Raw genomic sequence first — 22407 nt, forward strand, 5'->3', positions numbered from 1 at the left:
ACAACAGATTTCTGTCTGAAATGGAAAAAAGCCTCGAAAACAAAAATCATTTCTGAATTTATTTCCGTCTCTTTGAAAACACACTCAAGTCCTGATTTCTAACTTTAGAGTTAAACTTTTCCCTCTTTTTTTAAAAAAAATGTTTGTTTTTTTCATTTCATTCTAACTACAGTTTCAGGACTTAAGATAAAAAGTGACATTTTTTAAATTCACAGTAATTATTATTATTATTCATATTATTATTTATCTCCAGTAGAATAAAAACAATGCAGCTCTGGACTTTCCTTCCATCAGGAAACGCTAATGTCCTCTCTGCACCAGGAACGTTTGGGGCCCATGGAGCCATGGGGCCCCTCCTCTATGCATTAATATACAGTGAGGATTCCTGAATAAATTTCCCAGAAATCCCTGCAAAAAAAAAAGAGAGAAAAAAAGAAAAAGGATGTACAACATCCATAAAAGGCGAGTCAAAAGCCATTCTAGGAAATATTCCCCCAGAAACCAGCCGCAAACTCCTCTCTGATATATCCTGTGTTTATTTATTATTTATTTGCTTATTATATATATATATATATATGTGTATATATATAAAAAGGTCCCCAAGTTTCCTGCTGGGGAAGTTCATTTATTCTGTATGCAAAGCGGGGAAAGAGTGAGGAGAGGGGAGAGAAAGAGAGAGGGGTGGGGGGGGGGGGGGGAGGGAGAAAAAAAAAATCATCCCCAAGTATAACAAGAGACGAACAGTTAGTGCTGATTTTCATTTGCATAAATTTTCATATATTTTAGTGAAAATAATAGCGGGAGCAGAGCGGCGCTCCTGCTCAGTCGAGGCGGAGGAAAGAAAATCTGAGGGAGCAGCGAGTCGCCGGGAAGGGAGATATAACCGCTTCCACGCTCCGTGGGAGCAAACCCGCGCCACGTCCTTCACTCTGAAGGTAAGAACCACCGCCACCATCATCGTCGTCATCATCACCTCGGCGGATTTAGCGCACTTTCTGCGCGTCCGCCTTATACGCGTCTCTTTTTTTTTTTTTTTTACGCGACGTTTCACCCCGTTCTTCTGCGCCAATCTGGAGGAAGTTCTGCTAATGAGTAGTTTTTCTAAAGCCGATTTTATTATTTTTATTATTATTAATAATAATAATAATAACAGCCTGGCAGTTATCCCCCCCGCCCCCTCTTCCTTTTTATCGCTAAATCATAGAAGTGGGGAGCAGATGGAGAAGCTGCGCCGGTTTCGTAGCGAACGTCCGCCGGAGAAAAGTGCAATCAATCAGATTTTAAGCGGCGAGAACCAGAGAGGAGAGGAATGTGTTGACCCATCGGCTGGATCCTCGGTTAAGGCGAATCGACCTTAAAGTTTGCTTAAAGTTGTTTTCTTCTTTTTTTTTAATCTTCAACATGCATGCGGGCAGAGAAAGCGAAGCAGTTATCCGCTAAAAAATAATATATATATATGAAAACTAGAACTGTTTCCCGTCAGAGTTGCCGGACTTTGAATGTTCCCTCCCCCCCCGCCTCCCCCCGGAGTTCCTCCTCTTCCTCCTCCTCCAAGCCTCCGAGGGTGACGGGGAGCCGCATTGCTGAGCCCCGCGCCCCGTCGCCATGGTGAGGCCAATAAAAGACGGGAACACTGGCCGCATTAAGCTGTATGTTTGTGCACTGGAGTCGAGATGAAAAACGACTCTGCGTTTGTGTGTGTGTGTGTGTGAGAGAGAGAGAGAGAGAGAGGGGGGGGGGGTTCGTCGGAGAACTTTTTGTACAAACTAAAGGAAGAAAACCACTTTCCGTCTAAAAGTGACCCAAACATGTGAAATAACTAATTGTAGTTTTCTTTCTGAACGCGCGGCCCCCTTATTCCTGTGCACGCCCCTGCTGCTGCTCTCTGTTGAGTCGCTCTTTTTTTATTTTTTTTATTACTATTATTTACTTCCTGACAGTCTGGTTTATTTTTAATCATTTTTATTTTTTTTGTAGGAGTGTGTGTATGATTTGGTCATCAAATCCGCCAGGTGTCGCGCTCACTCATGATGCGAACGTCACCCGTTCGTCCTGCAGGTTGGCGCAAAAAAAAAAAAAAGGAAAAAAAAAAAAGTCCATTTTGTGTCAGATTACCCGCCTTGTTTATCATCTTCAATACTGAAATAATAAAATCGGAACACAAATGAGTCCATTTCTATCCCGTTTAAATGGACTCATGTTTTTAATAAACCCTCGTGCTCAACATTAAAACTACTGAGTGGCGCAAACTTCAGCTGATGACGCACAACAGAGCTAATAAATATGACGAGCCAAATTCTAATTCAGATATCAGATTATTTACATTTTATCCTCAGACAGGGAGAGAATTTGTCATATGATGGCTTTGACCCCCCCACCCCACCCACCCACCACCTGCGCCTGCGCACCAGAGCCGCCACTCAGGCTCCTCAGGTCCGGCCTCCATGTGCATCACGGATGTTTGGCGCAAACATATGGCTGAGACGCGACTTTTTTTTTGTTGGGGGAGAGGACGGGATGGGGGGGGAGGGGCTCGCAACCGATAGCGGTAGGAATTCCCGAAGTATCGCGGGAGTTTGCGGGTTGCTCCTGCGGGAGGAGAGAGAGAGATACATCTCCTACAAGGCGCCACTAATTAATAAAATGAGGATTTAAAAAAAAAAATATATATATATATATATTTTTTTAATGTAGGCTTGTTGCACAGCAGCTCCAGCGAATTAAGGGGGGAAATCAATTAGCTCGCATTAATCTATTGTCTCTCTTCTCCATAAAAGATGATTTTCGGCCGTAAATTTCAGACACTTCTGTGGCTCGCCCGCCGCATATTCGCATTAAACTGATGCAATTCCCGCCGCTTTTTAATTATGGCACACTTAAAGTTGCCTGTGGGGTACATAATTTATTTGCAGCCCCCCCCCCCCCCCCACCCCCATCACGCTCGGTCCGGCTCGCTGTAATCCGACATACGTTGAGCGTGTCAGGCCCAAACGCTGATTTAGAGCCGAACTTCGCAGCACTTAGACGGTAATATATACCGTTAATTAAATGGGCTTCAAGCAGGCCTTCGGTGTCAGACATGAATGGGGATTTTCCCCTCATTCAGACAGGCTTTTTATTATTAATATGCTTCATGGAGTCTCACATACACACACACACACACACACAGTAACCGCTCTGTGAAGCTGAAGCGCGGAGATGCTGGAGATGTGCAGGTGAAGAGATGTTAGGAGTTTAACTGGACTCTCTTTCGTCAGAATTATTGCGCAGATTTTCGATATTTGCGCCCCTGTTTGCGCTCATTAGTGTAATTCTAGGTGGATATCAGTTCTGACTTTTTACAGTAAAGTTGAAGCAGGCGGAGGTGGTGCTCATGTTTTGTGCCCCCAGCAGGGCCGCAACAGAAGACTTTCAAGAGGCAGGGGCCCAATATTTGACAAAAGGAACCGTGTCGAGCAAAGTCGCTAAAAATAATATTTGTGAATAATAATATGTAAAAATACATCTTTATTTCTAACATGAAATATTACAAAATATGTGCGCCAGTCATAACATTGAGGCTTTTTAAATGATAGAAAACATTTTTTAATAAATAGACAAAAATGTGCCTTAAAATGACACTAGTTATGACTTAATAATATATATAAATGACCTTTTTTTTAAAAAATTGAATAAATAATTAGAAGTGAGTGGCATAAATATACTGATATACACAAATATAAAGTTTGGATTTGTTCTAAACTAGTTATGAGGAAAATGAAACAAAACAAAACAACAACAAAAAAAAAAAAGAAAAAAATATGGTAAATAAGGTTTTTTAGGTTCTGGTGATGGAGCTGATCATTCATATTTCAGATGAGCTGGTCTGAGTAGCAGCGGTCCCACAGCATGATGCTGCCACTTGGTCTTTCTTGCATGAAAAGTGCAATAAATTTAAGTTTTGCTTTCAGTTACTATTTTTATGAGTCATTTTTTAAGAACCCCCCCCCCCCCCTCCCTTCTCCTTCAAGCTACACATATCCCACAGGATCATGCTGCCACTGCTTTTGCCATCTGGTTCAACACTCGTGATAGGAACTATGTAGTACATTTAAACTTGCACGTCAAATTCTTGTTTTCAAGGAATTATCCGAGCACCGGGAAGAACTTTGCACCTGTATCCCCAGCAGTTCCACCCAGCATAATGCTGCCACTTCCAGGAGTCACACGAGCGTGAGCCACACTTTTACAGTGTCCTGTTGGATAGCGCTACATGCTAATCAAGACTGATGCTGCGCAGTAAAGGCGCGCTAATTAAGAAACCAAACAAATCCAATCCGCACTCGTCCAGTTGTCGCTCTCTGCTCGTTTCTTCTTCTTCTTCTTGTTTTTGTTTTGCTGAGCAGTCCCTCAGGTACAGGTGGGGGAGGGGAGGGACATCAGCCTCCCCAGGATTACATTAATCAAAGTATTTATTTCCCTCGGGGAAGCGCGGCGCAAATCACTCCAAATCCCAGAAAGATTGGAAAAAAGAGATGAGCGGAGGACCTCGGCTGCACTTCCAAGAGACTCTGCAAAACAAAAACGGAAACCTCAAGCCGGACGTAGAGCTGTGCAGATAGAAGTCCTGATCTGGCTCCGGGCCAGGAGAGAAGCCAATCGTCAGGAAAGTCCACCAGCAGGAAAACCTTCCTCCACTCCGTTCGCCAACTCACTCCATGTGACGTTGGGCTAATAAATCAGCCGCTGCTAGCAGCCACGCCGCGCTGATGAGGCAATAAATACAGGAACCAATACGCCGCGTGTTATGGGGAATGCAAATACAATAATAGGGCTCTAATGCCCTGCCTTGTTTTTCTGGCCTGGCTTTGATATTCATGAGGGAGACGGGAGGAAATGTCATCTGCGTGTCTTTATGGTTCCTGTCTGTGTAATCTGAGCCGCGGCCTTTCAAAGTAAAAGCTGGAGTTTAAGTGTGAGGGAAAAAAACGAAGTGGCACACTCCTTTTCAAAATTAAAATTCAACGCCGCTGCAACTTTAGCTAGAGCTACATGATACGAACGACAGTGTTTAAAGCTGCGTGATTCAAACGGACGCTATTGGTGGATTTTCTGTGGAACTCGACTTCAGATTATTTGTGGAAAGTTAGCATTATTTTTCAGATATACATTTATTTTGTACAACATATTTTGATATGTCAAAGAAAATGTGGCCTGCGGGGCTGAAATACCTGGACTCGATGATTGCTGACTTCCTATTGGCTGGTTTGCGGAGCAGCCAATCACAGAGTGCCGTTTATTTTCCTTGGTGCAGATTGGCTGAACACCTTAAAAGTGGAGATAAGGAAGATGGTAGCTGTAAGCTTCTATGGCAACGCTGTGTTTTAATGGATATTCAGGCATATTTGTTGTTTATAAGTCAGTCAACAGATCCGATCCACATTCTTACATTCATCATTATTTATTATACATTTGTATTATTTTGCATCTAACTTTGGCTAACCCTCCCCTTCACATCACTAAATCTACTCCCACAATATGGCTGCAGGTCAGTTCAATAAGAACCTGACTGAATAAAGGCCTTTAAATAAAAATGGACAACTTTCTGGAGTGTAAACATGTGTGAGCCTCAACTCACACATGTTTGGTTTCATTTCTGACTCTGTCTGCATGTGTACAGTATAATCACCATCGGCTCACCAGTGTTAAATGGCCACCATGTCCTGTTGTGCGGTCGCTCGCGTTGATTCATTCAGGCATTGAACACTGGCCCGTTTGTTTGGAAATGGGTTTACATGCGTCTTCCTCTGGATGCCCCCGCTACCTCCACCTCCTCTTCCTCCTCTTCTTCATCCTCTCACACCCAGACTGGGTAAACTGGAAACATGCAGCTGGGTGATCTGGAACAGAGGGCATTCATTTAGGTGATGTAACTGAGCCCGTGTCGGCCATGTTGGAGCCATTAGGCCGGAGCTGCTGCGGCGGCTGTAAACAGCTGATTACACGCAGCATCCTTCTCTCATTTCCACAGATAGATGTGGAGCTGGAGCCGTGTTCAGGCGGCAAGTTTCACTTTCCCACAGTGCAACATGTCTTTGTTTGGGTTTAAGGTCACCCAGGATGAGTAAAAATGAGCAAACAGGCTGCAGGCTGGAAAACGACAGACTTCTGTTCCACTTTAAACGGTCAGGCTAAATCAGCATCAACTGGGACAGAAATCTGCAGCTTCCTTCCATAAAGGCGTCTAGAAATAATCACAATGTTGACATGGCCAGATATTGACAACATATTTGATCAAGATTTATGGAAGAAATCATAAATAGCAAAAGGAAAACTCCAAGTTTAGGAAAATAGTGATCATGTTTATGATTAATAGCATATTTTGACGTGGTAAATATTGAAACACGGTTAGGTTCGGCCAAAATTACATTGTCTATATTCATGTACAATTTGCTTGGGGCTCATAAAAATAACAAATATTTACATTTAACAAAAAAATAATCTTTTGATTGAGCAGTTTTTCTTAGAAATAAGTCATCGTTTAGGTTAACAATGTTAGATTGGGTCGAAATAACCTTATTGCTAGATTTTAGGCAGCAAAATAGAAAATTAATGTCACAAGTAAGTTTTTCATTAAACAAATTCATAAAAACAAAACAGAAAAGTTTTCTTTTTGTTGTGTATTTGAGCGGTTCTGCTCCGTCCGTATTTTCCCTCGACGATCTTTTCAATGCATAGAAGAAGAGCACCTGTTGCTCATTGTCTCTAAGGGGATCAGCACTGCCTCCTATCAGTGAGGCGTGGTACTGCACTGCCTCACCTCGGCTCTTCTTGCATGCATTTCAACAGGCAATGCACAAATTCTAAGATTTTGACCATAAAATGTTGACATTTCCGATAAGAAAAACAAGTTATAGAAAATCCAAGTGGACAAAGTGATTTTCTTTCATTGTTGTTAGCATCTATTTTACTTCTCATAGCTTTATTTTTACTTAGCAGGATTACTCACCTGCCTCCCCTGAACACAAAATCAATCTGGAAAACAAAATCAATTATTGACTAAATTTATCAAACACAGCTTCAGATATAACTCTCTGTGCCAGAAATGAATCACATTTTCGACACGTTCATGTGCATGCAATTAATCTCCAGAAATGAAACGGGCTTCTTTCAGGGTGCCTCATGGATATTTATCTTTCGCCTTCAAGGTTGTTAGGAGAGGCAATTCAAGTTTTCCTGAATTTCTAAAATCTTTCCCCAAAGTTTGAAAGTTTCTTTCACATAAAGGCTCTGAAATGAATCTCCTCTTTAATTTTATTGAAATGTAGGAATTTGAGAAATCAAAAATTGGTATCATCCTACAATAGGGACAGCAGACGGGCCTAACATCGACCCAGGGGAGGTCACTCACTAACCGCTGTTAGCTCGGACCGCTAATTGCGGCCCTGCAGTGCTGAGCTGGTTGGCGATGCTAGAGTTTTTCTAGATCTTTTAGCCTGTTTTTTATCTAAAGGGACTTTTAGTTTCTACAGACGAGCGTCAGTTAGAAGGGAATTAAACAATGGAGCTCAGAGTTGAGCACAATAGAACTTTGTTGTTGGAGAATTGCCTCAGCATGCTCTGTCAAGTCAAATATCCCTCTGCACTTTCAGCGAACATGTGCTCTGAAGATGTCTGAGAATCCCTCTGGACCCAGGTTTTCCATCCCGACATAGATCCTCCTCACGCCGTTCGTGCCGCGTGGAAAGGTGGTGTCGGCTGTAACAAGTTCGGCGCCGTCGGTTTGGGAGGAAAAGGCAACTCTTCATCACTACATCTGGTGACACATGCTGCTTTCGTAACGCCTCAAACTGCAGCCCGAAGAGCCGAGTCAAGGTCCTCCGCAGGGACGCCTCCTTTTGTCTGCCTGAACTTTATATAACGCGGGGTGTCATGTAAAATGAAATTACATGCAGCTCTGCTGTGCATCTAGTTATCCTCAGAGTGTAACCTTCATGGCGGAGGTGTGAGCTTAGCGGAGCATTCTCTGCGGTTATGGCTGCTTTGAAATGCCTTCCTCCACACTTTGCACGGCTGTTTGTCTGAAGCCTTTCTGGATTAGTCCACAAACAAATCCATCCCCTCTCCCCCTCCTAGCAATGACAAACATGTCTGGTTGCATTGTCAGCATCTCTGAATGATGCAATTACGTAATGCTGCTCTTTTCATTCGCTGGTTCTCACTCGTCTCTGAGGTGTTCATCAAAAATGCGGCAACAGGAGCTTGTGCCACACCTGAGACAAACTGGGGATTAAATGTGTGTTTTCTAGTTGAATACAATTAACTACGCTTTACGTTTCACGTTCTATGTGTTGATTGACGTGACGACCGACTCAAGATGCAGCAGTTTTTCTTGAAAATCTCCAGACACTTTTTTTTTAAATCAGCAGTTGCGTCTCCGATTAGGACGCCAGATATTTGAAGTCACAAATGTTCAGCAAAAATGTCTCAAAATGCAGGCTAAATGCTAAATGTTGTTTACAAAAAGCATCGGATGCTACGGTTGAGAGATTAGGACACTAATCGCATTGTTGAAAAATTGCCATGCTATAACTGTTTAGATAGTTAGCATGCCAACATCTGGGTAAACTAGCATGCTAAACCAATGGTTGAAAAATTCGCCAGCCAATGCTGTGGTTGGATAATGGTTAGAGAATTTGTATGCTGATGATATGATTAGAAGATTAGCATCTGTGGTGTATAAAATTAAAATGCTAAAACCAAGGTCCTGCAGTAGCTAAAAATTGAAACATAGTATTTCTTAAGTGGAGACATTTAATTGGACACTTAGGAGATAAAAAAGTTGTTGTCATTGTCAGTAAGTTGGTTTCAGATATTTAGCTAATAGACTGTTGGGGCTTCATAAGGTTATGTTACTGAATATCAAGCAGTTGCTTTTAAATTCTCTCTTGTAGCAACATACGTAGAACAAAAACAATATGCACACATGGAAAAACTGACTAATTACACTCAAAAGCAAAATTATTTTGGTGAATTATGCGGCAAGACTTTTTAGGTCCAACTGTGAAAAAACTATACAAAAATGACTACTGCTAATACAGCGCTATATTTTATTGTGAGTTCGGTTGTTTTCGGATGAAGCATGAAATGTATCGCAAAGGGTAGTGAATATTAGCAAAGTGGTCTAGACCAGGCACATGTAAAATGTGGCAACAATGGCAATGGCCTGATTGTAATTTGGACCCTTCCCTTTGTTCCTCTTTCAGGAGACCCTCACAAGCACCAAACTTTGGTTCCTCCTCGTCCCCGGTGCAGAACCTGTGAGGGTAAGGGCCCAGTGTGTACATTAGTCTGAATGTGTGTACGTTTGTCTCCTTCCCCAAGCAAAGCGGACACGGCGTCTCCCCAGCTTCCGTTTTTCCCTACGCACGCCTCCTGCTTCTGCTGGAGTATTCACGCTCCGGGCTGTTTTTCTTTGAGAGAGAGGCAAGAGGAAAGACGGAGTATAAAAATATGCAAATGCTATTGTTGAAGCGGCAGAGCGAGAATGGGTGGAGGGTAGGGGCGCACCTCCTCACCGATACCACTCCACCTCCATCCATCCACCCATCCAGAGCTCACAGACAGGGTAGGACCCGGGAGGGGGATGGAGGGGGGGGTGGCACTGTCAGGAGCAGGATATTAAAACACACTGAGAGGCCGGCATCATCTATTCCAGTTGAACCCTTTTCTTGATCTGCTCAAAGATACAAAGTGGCCCACGCAGGCCAGTGATCCAGCTTTACTGCCAACCTTCATCGTAAACAAACCGAGGGTGGATCCAGGAGGCAGGAACAGCCAGTAAATCTGAGCAGGTAGAGACCCAAGAGGCAGGCTGTAAACCGTAGGGCCACGCAGATGGAATTTCATAGCCGCGCTTCATTATGTCACGTTCTGCGTCGCCACCTCGGTTGGTCTCACCTGTGTGCGCCCCGCGGCCGGCCGGCCGGCTGCTCGCAGCGGAGGCCGATCATTTCACAGCAGCACTGCCAGGCAAACGACTTCACCTGAGTAACGAAGACGGCGGTTCAGTCTGCAGCCAAATGGGTTATAGTACATCAGATCTCAAATTTGGATTGTTCTTGGTTAAAAACGTGTAACCTCCATCAAATCTAATTAACTTCTTTCATTGTTTTGTACTCACTCATACCGGCATGGAGTGAACGCTGCTCAGATTTTTTTTTTAAAAAGGGACATATCACCCATAAATAAATGAAATATCTCATATCAGACAGTATTTTTAGAGTTATAGATAAATCAGATTGAACTCTCTTCAATGCTCTGAGACAATCTGAGAAACCGGCAATCACAATAATTCAACTTCCTCCTGTAACCAACAGTGGATGTTAGCTTTAGCATGTCAATACGAGCATTAGCATAATGACTTCCCAAACAGGCGAGGCCGACAATGAACCGTCACGCTGTGTTCTGTACGGCCAGAGGTTTTTTCTTTTAACTTTTATTTCAAAAATCACAATAACTCATGGATTCTTTAAACGTTAGCTTGAATATGTTAATATTAGCACGAGAATGCTAATTTCCTAAGCTCATTGATGTGCAATACAAGCCTGGTTTTATCCCTCCTTTGAGAATAGCACCAATGTTAAAAAAGCAACTTCTCCAATTGCTAGATGTTTGAATAACCGTCATTATGCCAAAAAAGCATATTGTTTTTTTTTTTTTTTTTTAACAAATCCAGTGTTAAAACATTGGTTAGCCACTTATAAATGTCTGAAGTTCTCGATATGTTAGCGTTAGCATGCTAACTTTCCAACATGCTAGACTTAGGTTGCAGTGAAAAACGGTTGATTTTAGGCAATTTAGGCTATCGAGTTAGTTTTGGTCTGTATGTCTAGTTGTACTCTGACGATACAGGTGCACTACGTACTACCATACCACAATTATAGTTGGAATCTCTCAAAAGACTGAAAATTAGGCATCTCTTGATTTTAATAAGACGTAGGTATAAAGTCGTTCTGTGGTGATATCAATGCGTTTTATTTAATTTCTGATACTTATTTGATCAGTTTAAAAAAAAAAACAAATCTAACTTCATATTCGAACATATACAAAGGTATTCTCACTTAACAAGCCATCGAGTTTGGTCTCTTCCAAAGAAAATTTGATAATCTTAAGCTCCGCTTCCTGCCTTTTTTTGTTGCCGCAACCGTCTCAAAATTGCACATTCCATCAGGTCACAAACTTTGGCTTTCTCGTTTTCCTTTCAGATCGACACATCAACGTTAAGCAGGGAGACTCCTTCGTGTTCATCATTTTCTTTAGGTTAGAAACACAAACTGGATGGTAATAAGGCGACGTGAAACGGCATGTAATTATGACTGGGGGAGTCAATTGATGACGATGAGGAAGAGGGCGTCTGTCTGTAAAGCCCTGACGCTTCAGGAAGACTTCCTGCAGCTGTTATGAAGACAGCTCAGAAGAAAAGGAATGAGAATAAGGTGGATAAACGGATTATTAGGAGAAGCAGAATGGTTGGACCAAGAGAACTCCAACTTTGTAGAAATGAGAGCGGCAGAAACAGTAGATCTAATGAAACGGGGGGAGGGATGGGTAGTGTCAGGGAAATGATGATTAATTCTGCAGCGCTGATACAGGTCTAAATGATATAATTTGGGAATATTAGCGGGAACATTAGCTGATGAGGCAGTGGACTCGGAGGGGCTCCTTCTCTTCCTTTTCTCTGCTCCTTCCCCAGTTATTATAGATTAATCCATAATCCGCGCCACCTAAAGACAGTTTTGTCAGCCGAGCTCAGGGATGGAAGCTGTAGATTTTTGCTCACGTATCTCTACTCCCGCTTATTTCCCCCCCCATCGGCGTGATGTCACATTGTCACGTCTCTTCCACTGGAAGTATCTCGCTCCGGCAGAGCCGAGGTGCGTCTTATCGCTTTACGTAACCGGAAACTCATCGCGCACGCCGTTCCTCGCGTTTAATCCGACACAAAGCGGCGTTCAAGGTTTACGTCGCTCAACAATGACGAGATAGGAATCATGTTTTAGTGGCTTTTTGGAATCTGTCGCACTGATAAATAGTATTCTCTCTTTGCCTTTTTGATTGTTTTTTTTTTTTTTTTGTGCTCTGTCTCTGCAGATCTGACAGGGGCCTGTGCGCAGGAGCGAACAAAAGGGACGACCTCGGAAGCGAACTCCGGGGTTTAATTCGACGCATTAGCTGCAGTCACACTCCAGCGCCGAGCACAAATCTCTAAATCTGGAGCAAATTCGGCTCCTTTAAAGCGCGGATCATCTGCGAAATGTTGATTTTCTCAAGACGGTGAGCATGACGTCTCTGTACGTCGTCTTCGCCGTGAAAAATCTGTATTGTGTTTTTCGCAAGTGTGCAATAAAAAACAAGTCAGCAGAAGCCGAGCTCTGTGTCTGTTTGTGTTAAAAACGAGCGCACCCTGAAGCACCTCACTTGGGTCTCTTCTTCTTCTCCTCCTCCTCTGTGTCCTCAATGACCCTTGAGGCTGGGACAAGCGTCTCTTTGAGGACAGATGGACAGACAGTGCACCAGCAGCCAAACATCGGGCCCCTTAAGACAGCAGAGCCGCGATCCAGCTTCTCCCTTACTGTCAGGCACTTCCTGTAAATATGTTTTTGGGTGTGTTTGCAAAACACACGAGTGCCAGCGAGTTGACAGGAGCAGCGCGGCGGCGGCAGGAACACAGAGAGAGAAACCCCACAGAGCCGCGGATTTAAAAATATCTGCACCCCGCCACCGCCCCCACCGAAAGAGGAACGAGGGAAGAAAAGCAGCAGTTCCGACGGCACCGATTGGGGTGAATTTGTCACAGCAGCACAAACTTAAAAAATAAAAAATAGCGGCACAGTCAAGTTTCTATCAACAAAAAGTAAAAAAAAAACCCCAAAATGACGGGGAAAAAAAAGGTGTGTGGGAAAAAAACAACAACTCGGTGCACACTTTCTGCTTTCATTGGATGTCACAGGGAAATAGCTGTTTGCTGCTGAAACAAGTTCCTGTTAGCGCAACCCCAGGTAGGAAAGACATCAGCAATGACCTCTGGGTGTGCACAAAGAGGAAGAGGGAGAGCAGCAGAGGTGGAAAGTCGTCGAGAAGAGGGCTCAACATGTTGAAGAAGAGTGAACAAAAATCCTCCCCGTGACGACTTAAGAATGGGGCATCCATGGGGTGTACTTGCTTTTTCCACACACAAACTTTCTCCATTTTTATAAAAATATAGCAAATATCGATAAAAATTTTTGTATACTCGATGCGATTGCTTTCCCCTCTTGATGAACTGTTAAACTACAGCAGGGTGTACTTTCCTTTCCAAGCTGGACTGTGATCAGTGATGTGTGTGGAAGCAGATGTAACCCAGAGCAGAGCAGGAAGTGGCCGCTAGTTAAGGTGAAGCTTCCTCCACGCGTCAGCCTGATCCGCCAGACAGCCATCGATCGGGCTGCTCGTTAGGAGAGCGAGGCCGCCCCGGAGGATCGGTCCCGACACCGTTAACACCACGCTCTTTAACGAACCACCGTCAGCGGAGCGGGACCCGGTCATTGACCGCGCCGGCCGGCTGCGGCCCCTTCCTGCCTGGCCGGGGCGAGAAGGGAGCCGCGGCATGTGGCGCTATCGATCCACGGGCAGCAATTTGTTGCCTTGGAAACAACCGAGCAAAGAAATACAGATTAAATACAAGAATTTGAAAGAGCATCTGTTGAACCAGTCTCAGTTTTCATCCAGAATTGGCAGCACAATGTCAGGACAGGAAACCAACAGCAATGAACTTCCTGTTTTTGTGTTCTGCAGTTGTTCCTAAATGTTCTATGTGAATAAATTTTGATTCATTATAAAAATATCAATGAATCAGTTTTTACATCCAGAAAATCTAGCTGCTTTTATCTAATCAGACAGCTTCAGTTTGTGTTTCTGGTTTTCATTGGACGGTTGTCGGTTGTTGATGTTCCACAGCTCTGTGCTCTGGCCCAATAACTCCAACATGAATGTAATATGACCAGATTTATGAGGTATGAGTCAACAAAGCCGAAACATTTGGATGGTGAACATTGTCTGCAGCAACTTTAACAGAACCGTTGACATCAGAGCAGAACTTATTGACGCTATATTTCCTTGAAAGCAAAACTAAACGTGTAAGCTAGCAGCAGCCGCCGCCGCGCAGGAAGCCGCGACCTCGTGGCGGCGGACTGGTTGGACGCCAGAAGGCCGCCGCGGAAATGCTGCTAGCTTTGCAGAACGAGCTGCTGCTTCACGACTGCTGTCATCTGAAGGCATTCAGCGAAATATCATTAGCTGTGCTTATCAGATTAGCTAGAGAGAGGTATTAGCAAGACTGTGAAACACAGACACTCGGATTAGAGTAGAGTGACCGCGGGGAGGGGTTTGTCTGCGCAAGTCAATCTGCATATAATCGGAGCGTGCCGATGCAGTGATAGTTAGAAAAACAAAAGGTGTGAGGAGGAGTGGAGAGCGACGACGACACAAAATGAACCGTCGGGGCCGGGAAGAAAATATTTCAGCACAGAGGGGAAAGTGAAGGATGAGGAAAATAGCAGCACAATGAAGCCAGGCTGCAGCATGTGTGTGTGAAGGAGAGAGAGAGAGAGAGAGAGGGGTGTGTGTGTGTGTGATCAGAAAGTGAATGAGCCGTTTCAGCGGCTGCCTCTCTCTGTCGGTGGAAATGAGCTCGGCCGTGCGGCGAGCGTGGCGACCTCGTGGATAACCCCGCACTGTTCACTCCCCTCACCCCCCACTAAATGATGCCTACTGTATCCTGCCTGGGAGGGGGTGGGGGGTGGGGTGTGAGAAGGGGGAAGGAGACAGCAGCCCTCCCCTCCTCCCTGTTCGCTCCCATCAGCCTGTCTGGACGACTTGAAGGAGCAAAGAAACGTGTTGGTAACATTCAGACTGCTCACTTCTGACGAGTCATGATGAACATTAGATTTTAGAATATCAGGGCCTAAACATTTTTGACTGCAAGTTTTCCTTCTAAGAAAAAAAAAAAAAATTAATAAAAATAGTAACTGAAGCGATTCAGATTGGATTAAAGATAGCGCATTTAGCGCATCCTGAGTCATGGGGCTTAGATTAGAGTTGATTTTCGCTGTGGAATCTGCAGCTTTAGACCTGATGCTAATGCTAATTTTGAAGAGATTGCGTTCAACAAACTGCCTAATATTATTTTTTTTAAAAAAACATCAACTCTGCCTCGCTTTTATTTTCCATTTGATCATTTACCTAATCTGCCCCATTTTAGCACACCACAAAGATTGGGTTCAGCTTCGGTCAAAGCCTCCAGCGCTTCGGAAGGCTGAACTGGAGCACAGGTCACACCAAGGTGAACAGAGACGTGGGTTTTACTTGAACTGTGCATTATTTGGGCTGCACAGTGGTGCAGTTGGTAGCACTGTTGCCTTACAGCAAGAAGGCCCTGGGTTCGATTCCCGGCCGGGGTCTTTCTGCAAGGAGTTTGCATGTTCTCCCTGTGCATGCGTGGGTTCTCTCTGGGTACTCCGGCTTCCTCCCACAGTCCAAAAACATGACTGTCAGGTTAATTGGTCTCTCTAAATTCTCCCTAGGTGTGTGTGTGTGTGTGTGTGTATGGTTGTTTGTCCTGTATGTCTCTGTGTTGCCCTGCGACAGACTGGCGACCTGTCCAGGGTGAACCCCGCCTCTCGCCTGGAACGTAGCTGGAGATAGACACCAGCAACCCTCCCGACCCCATTAGGGACAAAGGGTGAACAGAAAATGGATGGATGGATGTGCATTATTTGGTAAATAAGATAAGATGTCACTACTAATGCAACTTTGCATTAAAGTGTCATTATTTACTGAATTCACTGAATTCATAACAGTCATAAACATTCATAGACTTCTTCATGTTCATGACTGACTTTTGTCATATTTATGACGGTGTCATGTCAGTCTTATGCACACACGCCTTCAAATAAAATGTTACTAAATTCTTTTTTACAAATGGTCATTTTGGCACATTGGTGAACAAGGAGGCGATGCTAATTAGCCGATCGCCAATGGATGAAACAGATTATTTCTGTAAAGGAGTACATACTTTTCTGTGAGAACCTGAGCTGTGTTGTAGCAGGTAAAATTAAAGGCTGTTTTTTGGGGGGGGGGCATTAGGGGGTGAATTCAGGTGTAAACTGAGGAGACCCGGACTCGACGTGGGGTGTGTGGCGGCTTTCAGGGGTCTGATTCTAAGCTTTCGCTCGCAGTTCTGTCAGTTCCCATCTGACTCGGACAGAAAACCCACGAGGAGCAAACGAAGAGAGAGGAGGAGGAGGACGAAGAAAAGTTAAAACTGGGGATAAGGAGAAGAAGATGTGCACCTGCAGAAACAGAAACCGAGAGAGAGAGAGAGAGAGAGAGAGAGATCCCCCCTCCTCTCACAGGGGAGCCAGCTGGCAAGATTGCATGTGAAACCAAGGCTTTGATGCAGGTAGCAGCTTTCTGCTCCCCCCTCACTCTCTCTCTCTCTTCAAGGTTCCTCTCGCCCGAGCAACAACTCCAACCAGAGCGGCCCTCCAGCAGGCACAGGTGGTATTGCTCACTCCAATTTAGCTCAACCCGCCGACTTGAAATGGTGCGGCTGTCACAGGCAATCTGCAGCACGAGATGGACCGCCGACTCCAGCGGAGAGCAGGACTGGAGCTGGGGGGGGGACAGGGTGGCGGAGGGGAGAGGACGAGGAGGAATTCTTCCTCTCCCGCTGAGTCTCTCACATCCAGCAGCAGCAGCAGCAGCAGCAGCACGTCGGCTGCTAGCTCAGTGCACGCAGAGGTCAGAGTAAAACCCGCAGCTTGCTTACCGCGGCGACGGGCTCGGCTGCCACTCCCCGCAAAAGCTGCTGGAACTTTAGAACGTTTTTTTTTTTTTTTTACCAAATAATGACAAAAAAAATAGTTCGATATTTAACCCGAAATCAGTGGAAAGGACTGTTGTGAAAGATCAGGGCAGAACAGGGTAGTAACCAGTTACATTTACTCAATTATATTTTACTTGAGTAACTTTAAAAAAAAAAAAAGAACAAAAAAAAACCTTTTACTCTTACTTTAGTTAAATTTCTGAATTTTCTACCCTCTGAATGAAAAACAAACATGTTTTAACCAAAAATTCACCAAACACAGACAGTTTTTGTTAAAATGTGAGAAGTTTTTTTTATTGACAGATTTTATTTGCTGTTACTTATATCAATTCTTGTCATTTTAGTCCTTAAAATAACAAAATTTCTACTTAATTTTATACTTCGATCTGTACGATGTTGTGATTTTAAAATATTAACCGACTGATAATTTGATCAGTTGCTCCGTACTTTTTACCAAATACATTTTTACTCTTAGTTAAGTAAAAATATGTTGAAATGTTGATTGTTTTCTATGCAGTAAATAAATCTTTCATCTTAGGTTTATTTTTTGAACGTCAAAAAAAAACCAAAAACCAAAAACAACATCACTTTAACCGTGGTATAAAATCATCTGTGATTTCGGACCAGCATCGTGGCATCAGACATGATTAGAACTGCTGTAAAACAACAACTGTTGTTCTTATTTTTAGACGAATCCTGGAGGTACACCTTCGTTACTCATCCATTTTCATCCACATTTTGATTTTAAGCAACATTTCAGCTCTTTTAGTAATCAGTTTCAAGTAAAACCTAAACTTCCCTTATGATTTAGGTGTTCAAACTGATTGGTTAGGTTCAGAAACCTGCTAGGAGAACATCTCTGTTTGGATTCAAATGTGCTGCTGGCTCCCAGCATGTCATTTTAGAGATCGCACACAACACCAAATGAAATGCATTGCGGTTATAATGCACACGGTGATGCGTTTGTGCAACATCTCGGAATCTCAACGTCTCGTTCAGCGAGAACGGACATTCATTCCAATAGATAGAGGCTTCGAGGAATCCGGCGTATTTGTTGTTCAGATTTTTAATGAACGCCTCTTTGGGAGTATTAGAAGACCTTGTATCCTGATATCTACCAATCCACCTAATGTGGTTCTAAAAACAAACAGGATTTAGATAAGACATTGAGGTTTTCCAGCAGCTTTAAGATGGCCACGTCTTCAGTCCAGATCAAGGACACAAACTGCAGTAAGTTGCATCTGACTTGAACGCATCAACAAGCGTCTGGTTCGATTTCTGTTTGGGTCTTTGAACGTCCTCCTTATTAGATTTGGTAAAGTTCGTTGGACTTGCTTGGGTTGCTAGCATGGACCTTCCTTTGAAGAGTAGCTCACAAAAGTTCAACAAGGTTGAGGTCAAGACTTTCCAGAAACCCAATGTTGACCTGCTTTAGCCATCCTAAGCCCAGTTTGAATGTCTGTTTCAGATCATACTACTGTGACCAAGGAGGTCAGTATTTGTCTCATCTGATCATAAAACTTGTCCAAGTAGAAATCCAACAGCAGAAGTCCAGTTGGTTCATGTTAATTCAGCCTTGTTTTCTAGCAGTTTTGTGGCCAAGGGTAGGTCTAAGTCTTAGCGGTCAGCTGCTTCTCCTATCTTATCAAGTGTCCTTTCATCTGAAGGTGACCATTTGGGTTTTTATCCAGTTTTTGTCAAAAGCGACACATTTAAAGATTAATATGTAAACTGCAAATATTTCTAACCCACAAGTGATATCCACAGCAGTGTGCTGGAAAGATTCAAAACATCTTCAAAATAAAGCTTTTCAATCTGTGAAAGAGCAACAGAAAAAGGCTTTGGCTACAGACGGGAATAAAGCTTCGACTTAGCATGCTCCTTCTACCTGTACGTCCTAACTTCCTCCCTCTCTCCTCCCCATCTGCTCTTTCTTCCTCGACTTTTACACACCAACGTGCGCACCCGCACACCAGCTCGCGCTACGATTGTCTTAAGTGCAGCCGCTCTCGTCAGAGGTGCATTAACTGGCAACGCCGGCTTCTGAGGATCCCTGGTTGCCTGATATCCTTTAAAAGGGAAGACACTCCCAGCACCCAGCAGAGCTCGTCGGGGACTTCTACGCACACACTCGCACTGAGCAACAGCAAAAAAATAAATAAATAAAAAACAGGAAACGCACGATTAGAATGAGCTCTGATAGACTGGGAGCGTTTCTTCTTCGACAGCCTGTTTTTAAAGCCTTGTTGTTTTCGCCCGCAGCTACAGCCAGCTTGGGATGATGTCGAGTTCCTTACAGAGGGTGAACTAGGCTGCTTTGGCTGAATGCTAATGCAGACTACAAATATCTGGAAAGAGGAGGGGAGCAAAACATGCAAGCTCACTCTCGGTGAGCAGCTTTAACACCAGCGCCGGTTAAATCAGCTATTTTGTTGTCGAGCTGGGAAACTAAGGGCTGCATCTATAGCATAGATGCTGGAGAGCAGCTTCATTTAATTTGACGGCATATATTTATACCTGATGCGTAACAAAATGCCATGCTCTTTTTTTTCCCCTCTTAGTTGTTCCTCAGACTGTTTTAAAGGATGATACCTGAGGCGTGTTTTTGTTGTTATATATTTCTCCCTCCAGTTTCAGCTGCTCTCGCTCAATTAGCACGGAAAACGGTTTTGAAAACGCTTCAGAAATGCTCGTTCTTTAGCATAAAAGGCAAACTAAGAGCTGATCTTTCCCACCCGGAGCAACATGGCAAGCTGTCATACTTTAGTAACTCTAATAATTTGTCTCTTTGAGTTTGACATTATTGGGAAAGGCCAACAGAGGCAGCGCTGAAACATCACTAGCGACATTAGAGGTAGCGCTGCGGAAAGGCTGTGGAGGTATTTCTGGGGCAAATGCAATTATGGAGTTACAAAGACAAGATGCTAGAGGAGTTGTACAGATGAAAAACAGCGACAAAGTGTTTTCAGTAAACACATCTTGTGTTGTTTAGGATCTCTGCTGAGGATGGAGTTTACAGAACCAGCATGCTACTGCTAACTATCCACCTAGACGAGCCAATCCTTATGCTAGCAACGATTAAGCACTTCTAACATCTCTCAGTGCTCTCCTCTCTCCTGTAATGCCGTGATGTAGAAAGTATTATTTCTGTGGTTTGAAGGATAACCACAAGATAACAGGTAAAGGTAAAATCCTATGAAGATCATAGTTCATGCTTCAGGTGAAAGCAATTATTTATAGAAATTGTGAGACCTCTTTGATTTTGACAAACACGACGCAGTCCTGGAGGATAATAATGTCATTAAAAACTCCAAAAGTGCTCAGTGGCTGTTGAATGTTTAGGAAATGGAGGGGTTACTGTCAGGAAATCACGCAACCAGTGACTGCCCCCTAGCCAATCAGTGACCAACAGTCTTCTGACTTGTGCTGTTTTCAGCCCAACTCTGCATGCTTGGAGTATCAGCAAAGTAGGTTCTAAAAAAAGGGTCTGAGACCATGTACCCATGACTAAAGGCAAATCCTTAAACAGAATAAAGCCGAGTCGAGATAAGTGGACCTGGAGATGCAGGTGGAAAAGGCCGTTTGGTGATTGTTCCGACTCCAACTTTAGACCTCCTGCATCCAACACTTGATCAGAACCAAAGAGGCCTTTGGCAAAAGATGGGAACCATCTAACCGCTTCACCTGTAGAGGACCCAAATTTGGGGGCAGTGGCATTGGTACAAAGAGACTCTAAGGGTTTCTTCTCAAGTGAAGAAGTCCAGCTGTCTTTTACCGAAGCTCATAGAATAAAAGGAAATCATTAAAGAAAGATTTTTGACCAACTTATTAAAGTGCTAAACACTGTCTGAAGATGTACCCTCTGTCTACGATACCTTCTTGGCTAAACCATCTGTCTACAGTAGACACAGACGCTCTCCTTTAAAAACTCCAAATGACTTCAGTGACACCCTCATTGTCCTTATCTACCCAAAGCACCATCAGGTCAACAGCCTTTCATCTGGAAAGAAACAAAGAACTGTTCTTTTAATTAAGAAGTGGCTGGTTATGGAGTTGTCCATCAGAGCAGAAGAAGAGCGAGGGGAGAGGAGAGTGACTCTTTCATCCTCTGGCTTCAAACGGCGTGCTGAAAATGGAGTTTTAGCTGCTGCGGTGCTAACGTAGCGGACAGGCCTCGGCGCACGGACGACTCGCACCCCGCGGAGCCGGCGGAGGGAGACCGCTCAGAACCGCCGCGCACGCTCAAATGAGACAAAGATGGGCGCGAGTACGAACAAATCACACACTTTGTTTTCACGCGCACGCATTATAAAGGGAGGAACTAAGCAGCGGAAGCTCCTAGCATAACGATTGAAAGAGACAGACTGCTACAGAGCAGAACATCTCTCTGAAAACCCTTTTATGCAATGGCTCTTTATAGGCTGCTAAACTGGAGTCACCAAGGGAGCCAAAGGGAAGGATGAGGTTAACTCTGAGTCATCGCTCTACGCCGACTGCCCTCTAAAAGTCTGACGCTGTGCTTACCTTGAAACAGATATCCTGAGAACACCTACATAAACTCTCATCTGCGGCGCGCTGACGAATGGAACGGCAGCTGAAGATAAATGGCACAACCTCAGTGTGGAGCAATTAAACCTCTTTCTATCCCCACATTACTCACCTCCTCCCCCACCTCTCCTCGTCTCTGCGGGGGGGGGAGGGCTTCACTTTGTTTGTTTTAATTATTTTTCCATATGCAAATGTGCCTTTCCTTCATAAATGAGCTCTCTGTCTGTCCTGGTGATGTTCAGAGAGAGAGAGGCAGACGGAAACGGAGAGCGGTGGTTATCGATTCCCAGGGAAGCGTCTTTGGAGAAGTCATCAGGCGGCGGAGGCAAGGTGATCAATCGTTCATGTACATTACGCCTCCGCCTCCTCCTTCCATGTAGGAGCAGCATGAGAAGTGTTAACGCCGCCTCGACACATCAATCACACACCGTCAGACAGCCAGGGCCAACAGGAACACACACATATATAGAAATACATGTGTGTATATGTATATATACTTCCATTTTGAGTCCTCTGACTATTCCCCAACATTCTTAATGATCATCAAGATGTTTTCCCCCATGGTGGCCATTTTTGTCCGACCTCTTTTAACTTCTGTTGGATCATGACCTTTGGCCCCACCTGTTTTAGATTTTTTAAATTTTTTACTGGCTCAAGCAGCTTGTATTTGAGAGTGATTAGACAGGAAAGTAGGTCATAAGACATGGGGGAAGATCAGGCCAGGAATCGAACCTGTGACTTCCGTGTCGAGGAGTAAGGCCTCCTTAAGTGGGTTGTTTTTAACCCCAGCGTCACGCCAGCACCCCAGAGTTTTAGATTTGGATTTGGGTTCCTTTGGATCTCCTGGATGAGTCGATGTTATGTTGGGGCGGTTTCGGTAGCTTAGCCTCTCCTGGGACGGATCACCACCCATCCATGGGCAAAACTCATATGGGGCCCAAATATGCTAGTCC

The 22407-nt window shown here is 44.1% G+C and overlaps 2 long non-coding RNA genes across 2 annotated transcripts; one reads left to right on the top strand and one right to left on the bottom strand.

Moving 5' to 3' along the window:
* Nucleotides 1–691: 691 nt before the first annotated feature.
* LOC116716210 (uncharacterized) lies at nt 692–12410 on the top strand. Its single transcript, XR_004338410.1, has 3 exons — nt 692–935; nt 9246–9305; nt 12133–12410. It is a non-coding gene; the product is annotated as an uncharacterized LOC116716210 (long non-coding RNA).
* LOC116716211 (uncharacterized) lies at nt 1022–21531 on the bottom strand. The gene is made up of 2 exons (XR_004338411.1): nt 21431–21531; nt 1022–5879 (listed from the first exon to the last, which is right to left on the bottom strand). It is a non-coding gene; the product is annotated as an uncharacterized LOC116716211 (long non-coding RNA).
* Between the last annotated feature and the right edge of the window lie 876 nt (nt 21532–22407).

The sequence above is a fragment of the Xiphophorus hellerii genome, chromosome 24 (assembly GCF_003331165.1).
Source record: "Xiphophorus hellerii strain 12219 chromosome 24, Xiphophorus_hellerii-4.1, whole genome shotgun sequence".
Lineage (NCBI taxonomy): Eukaryota > Metazoa > Chordata > Actinopteri > Cyprinodontiformes > Poeciliidae > Xiphophorus > Xiphophorus hellerii.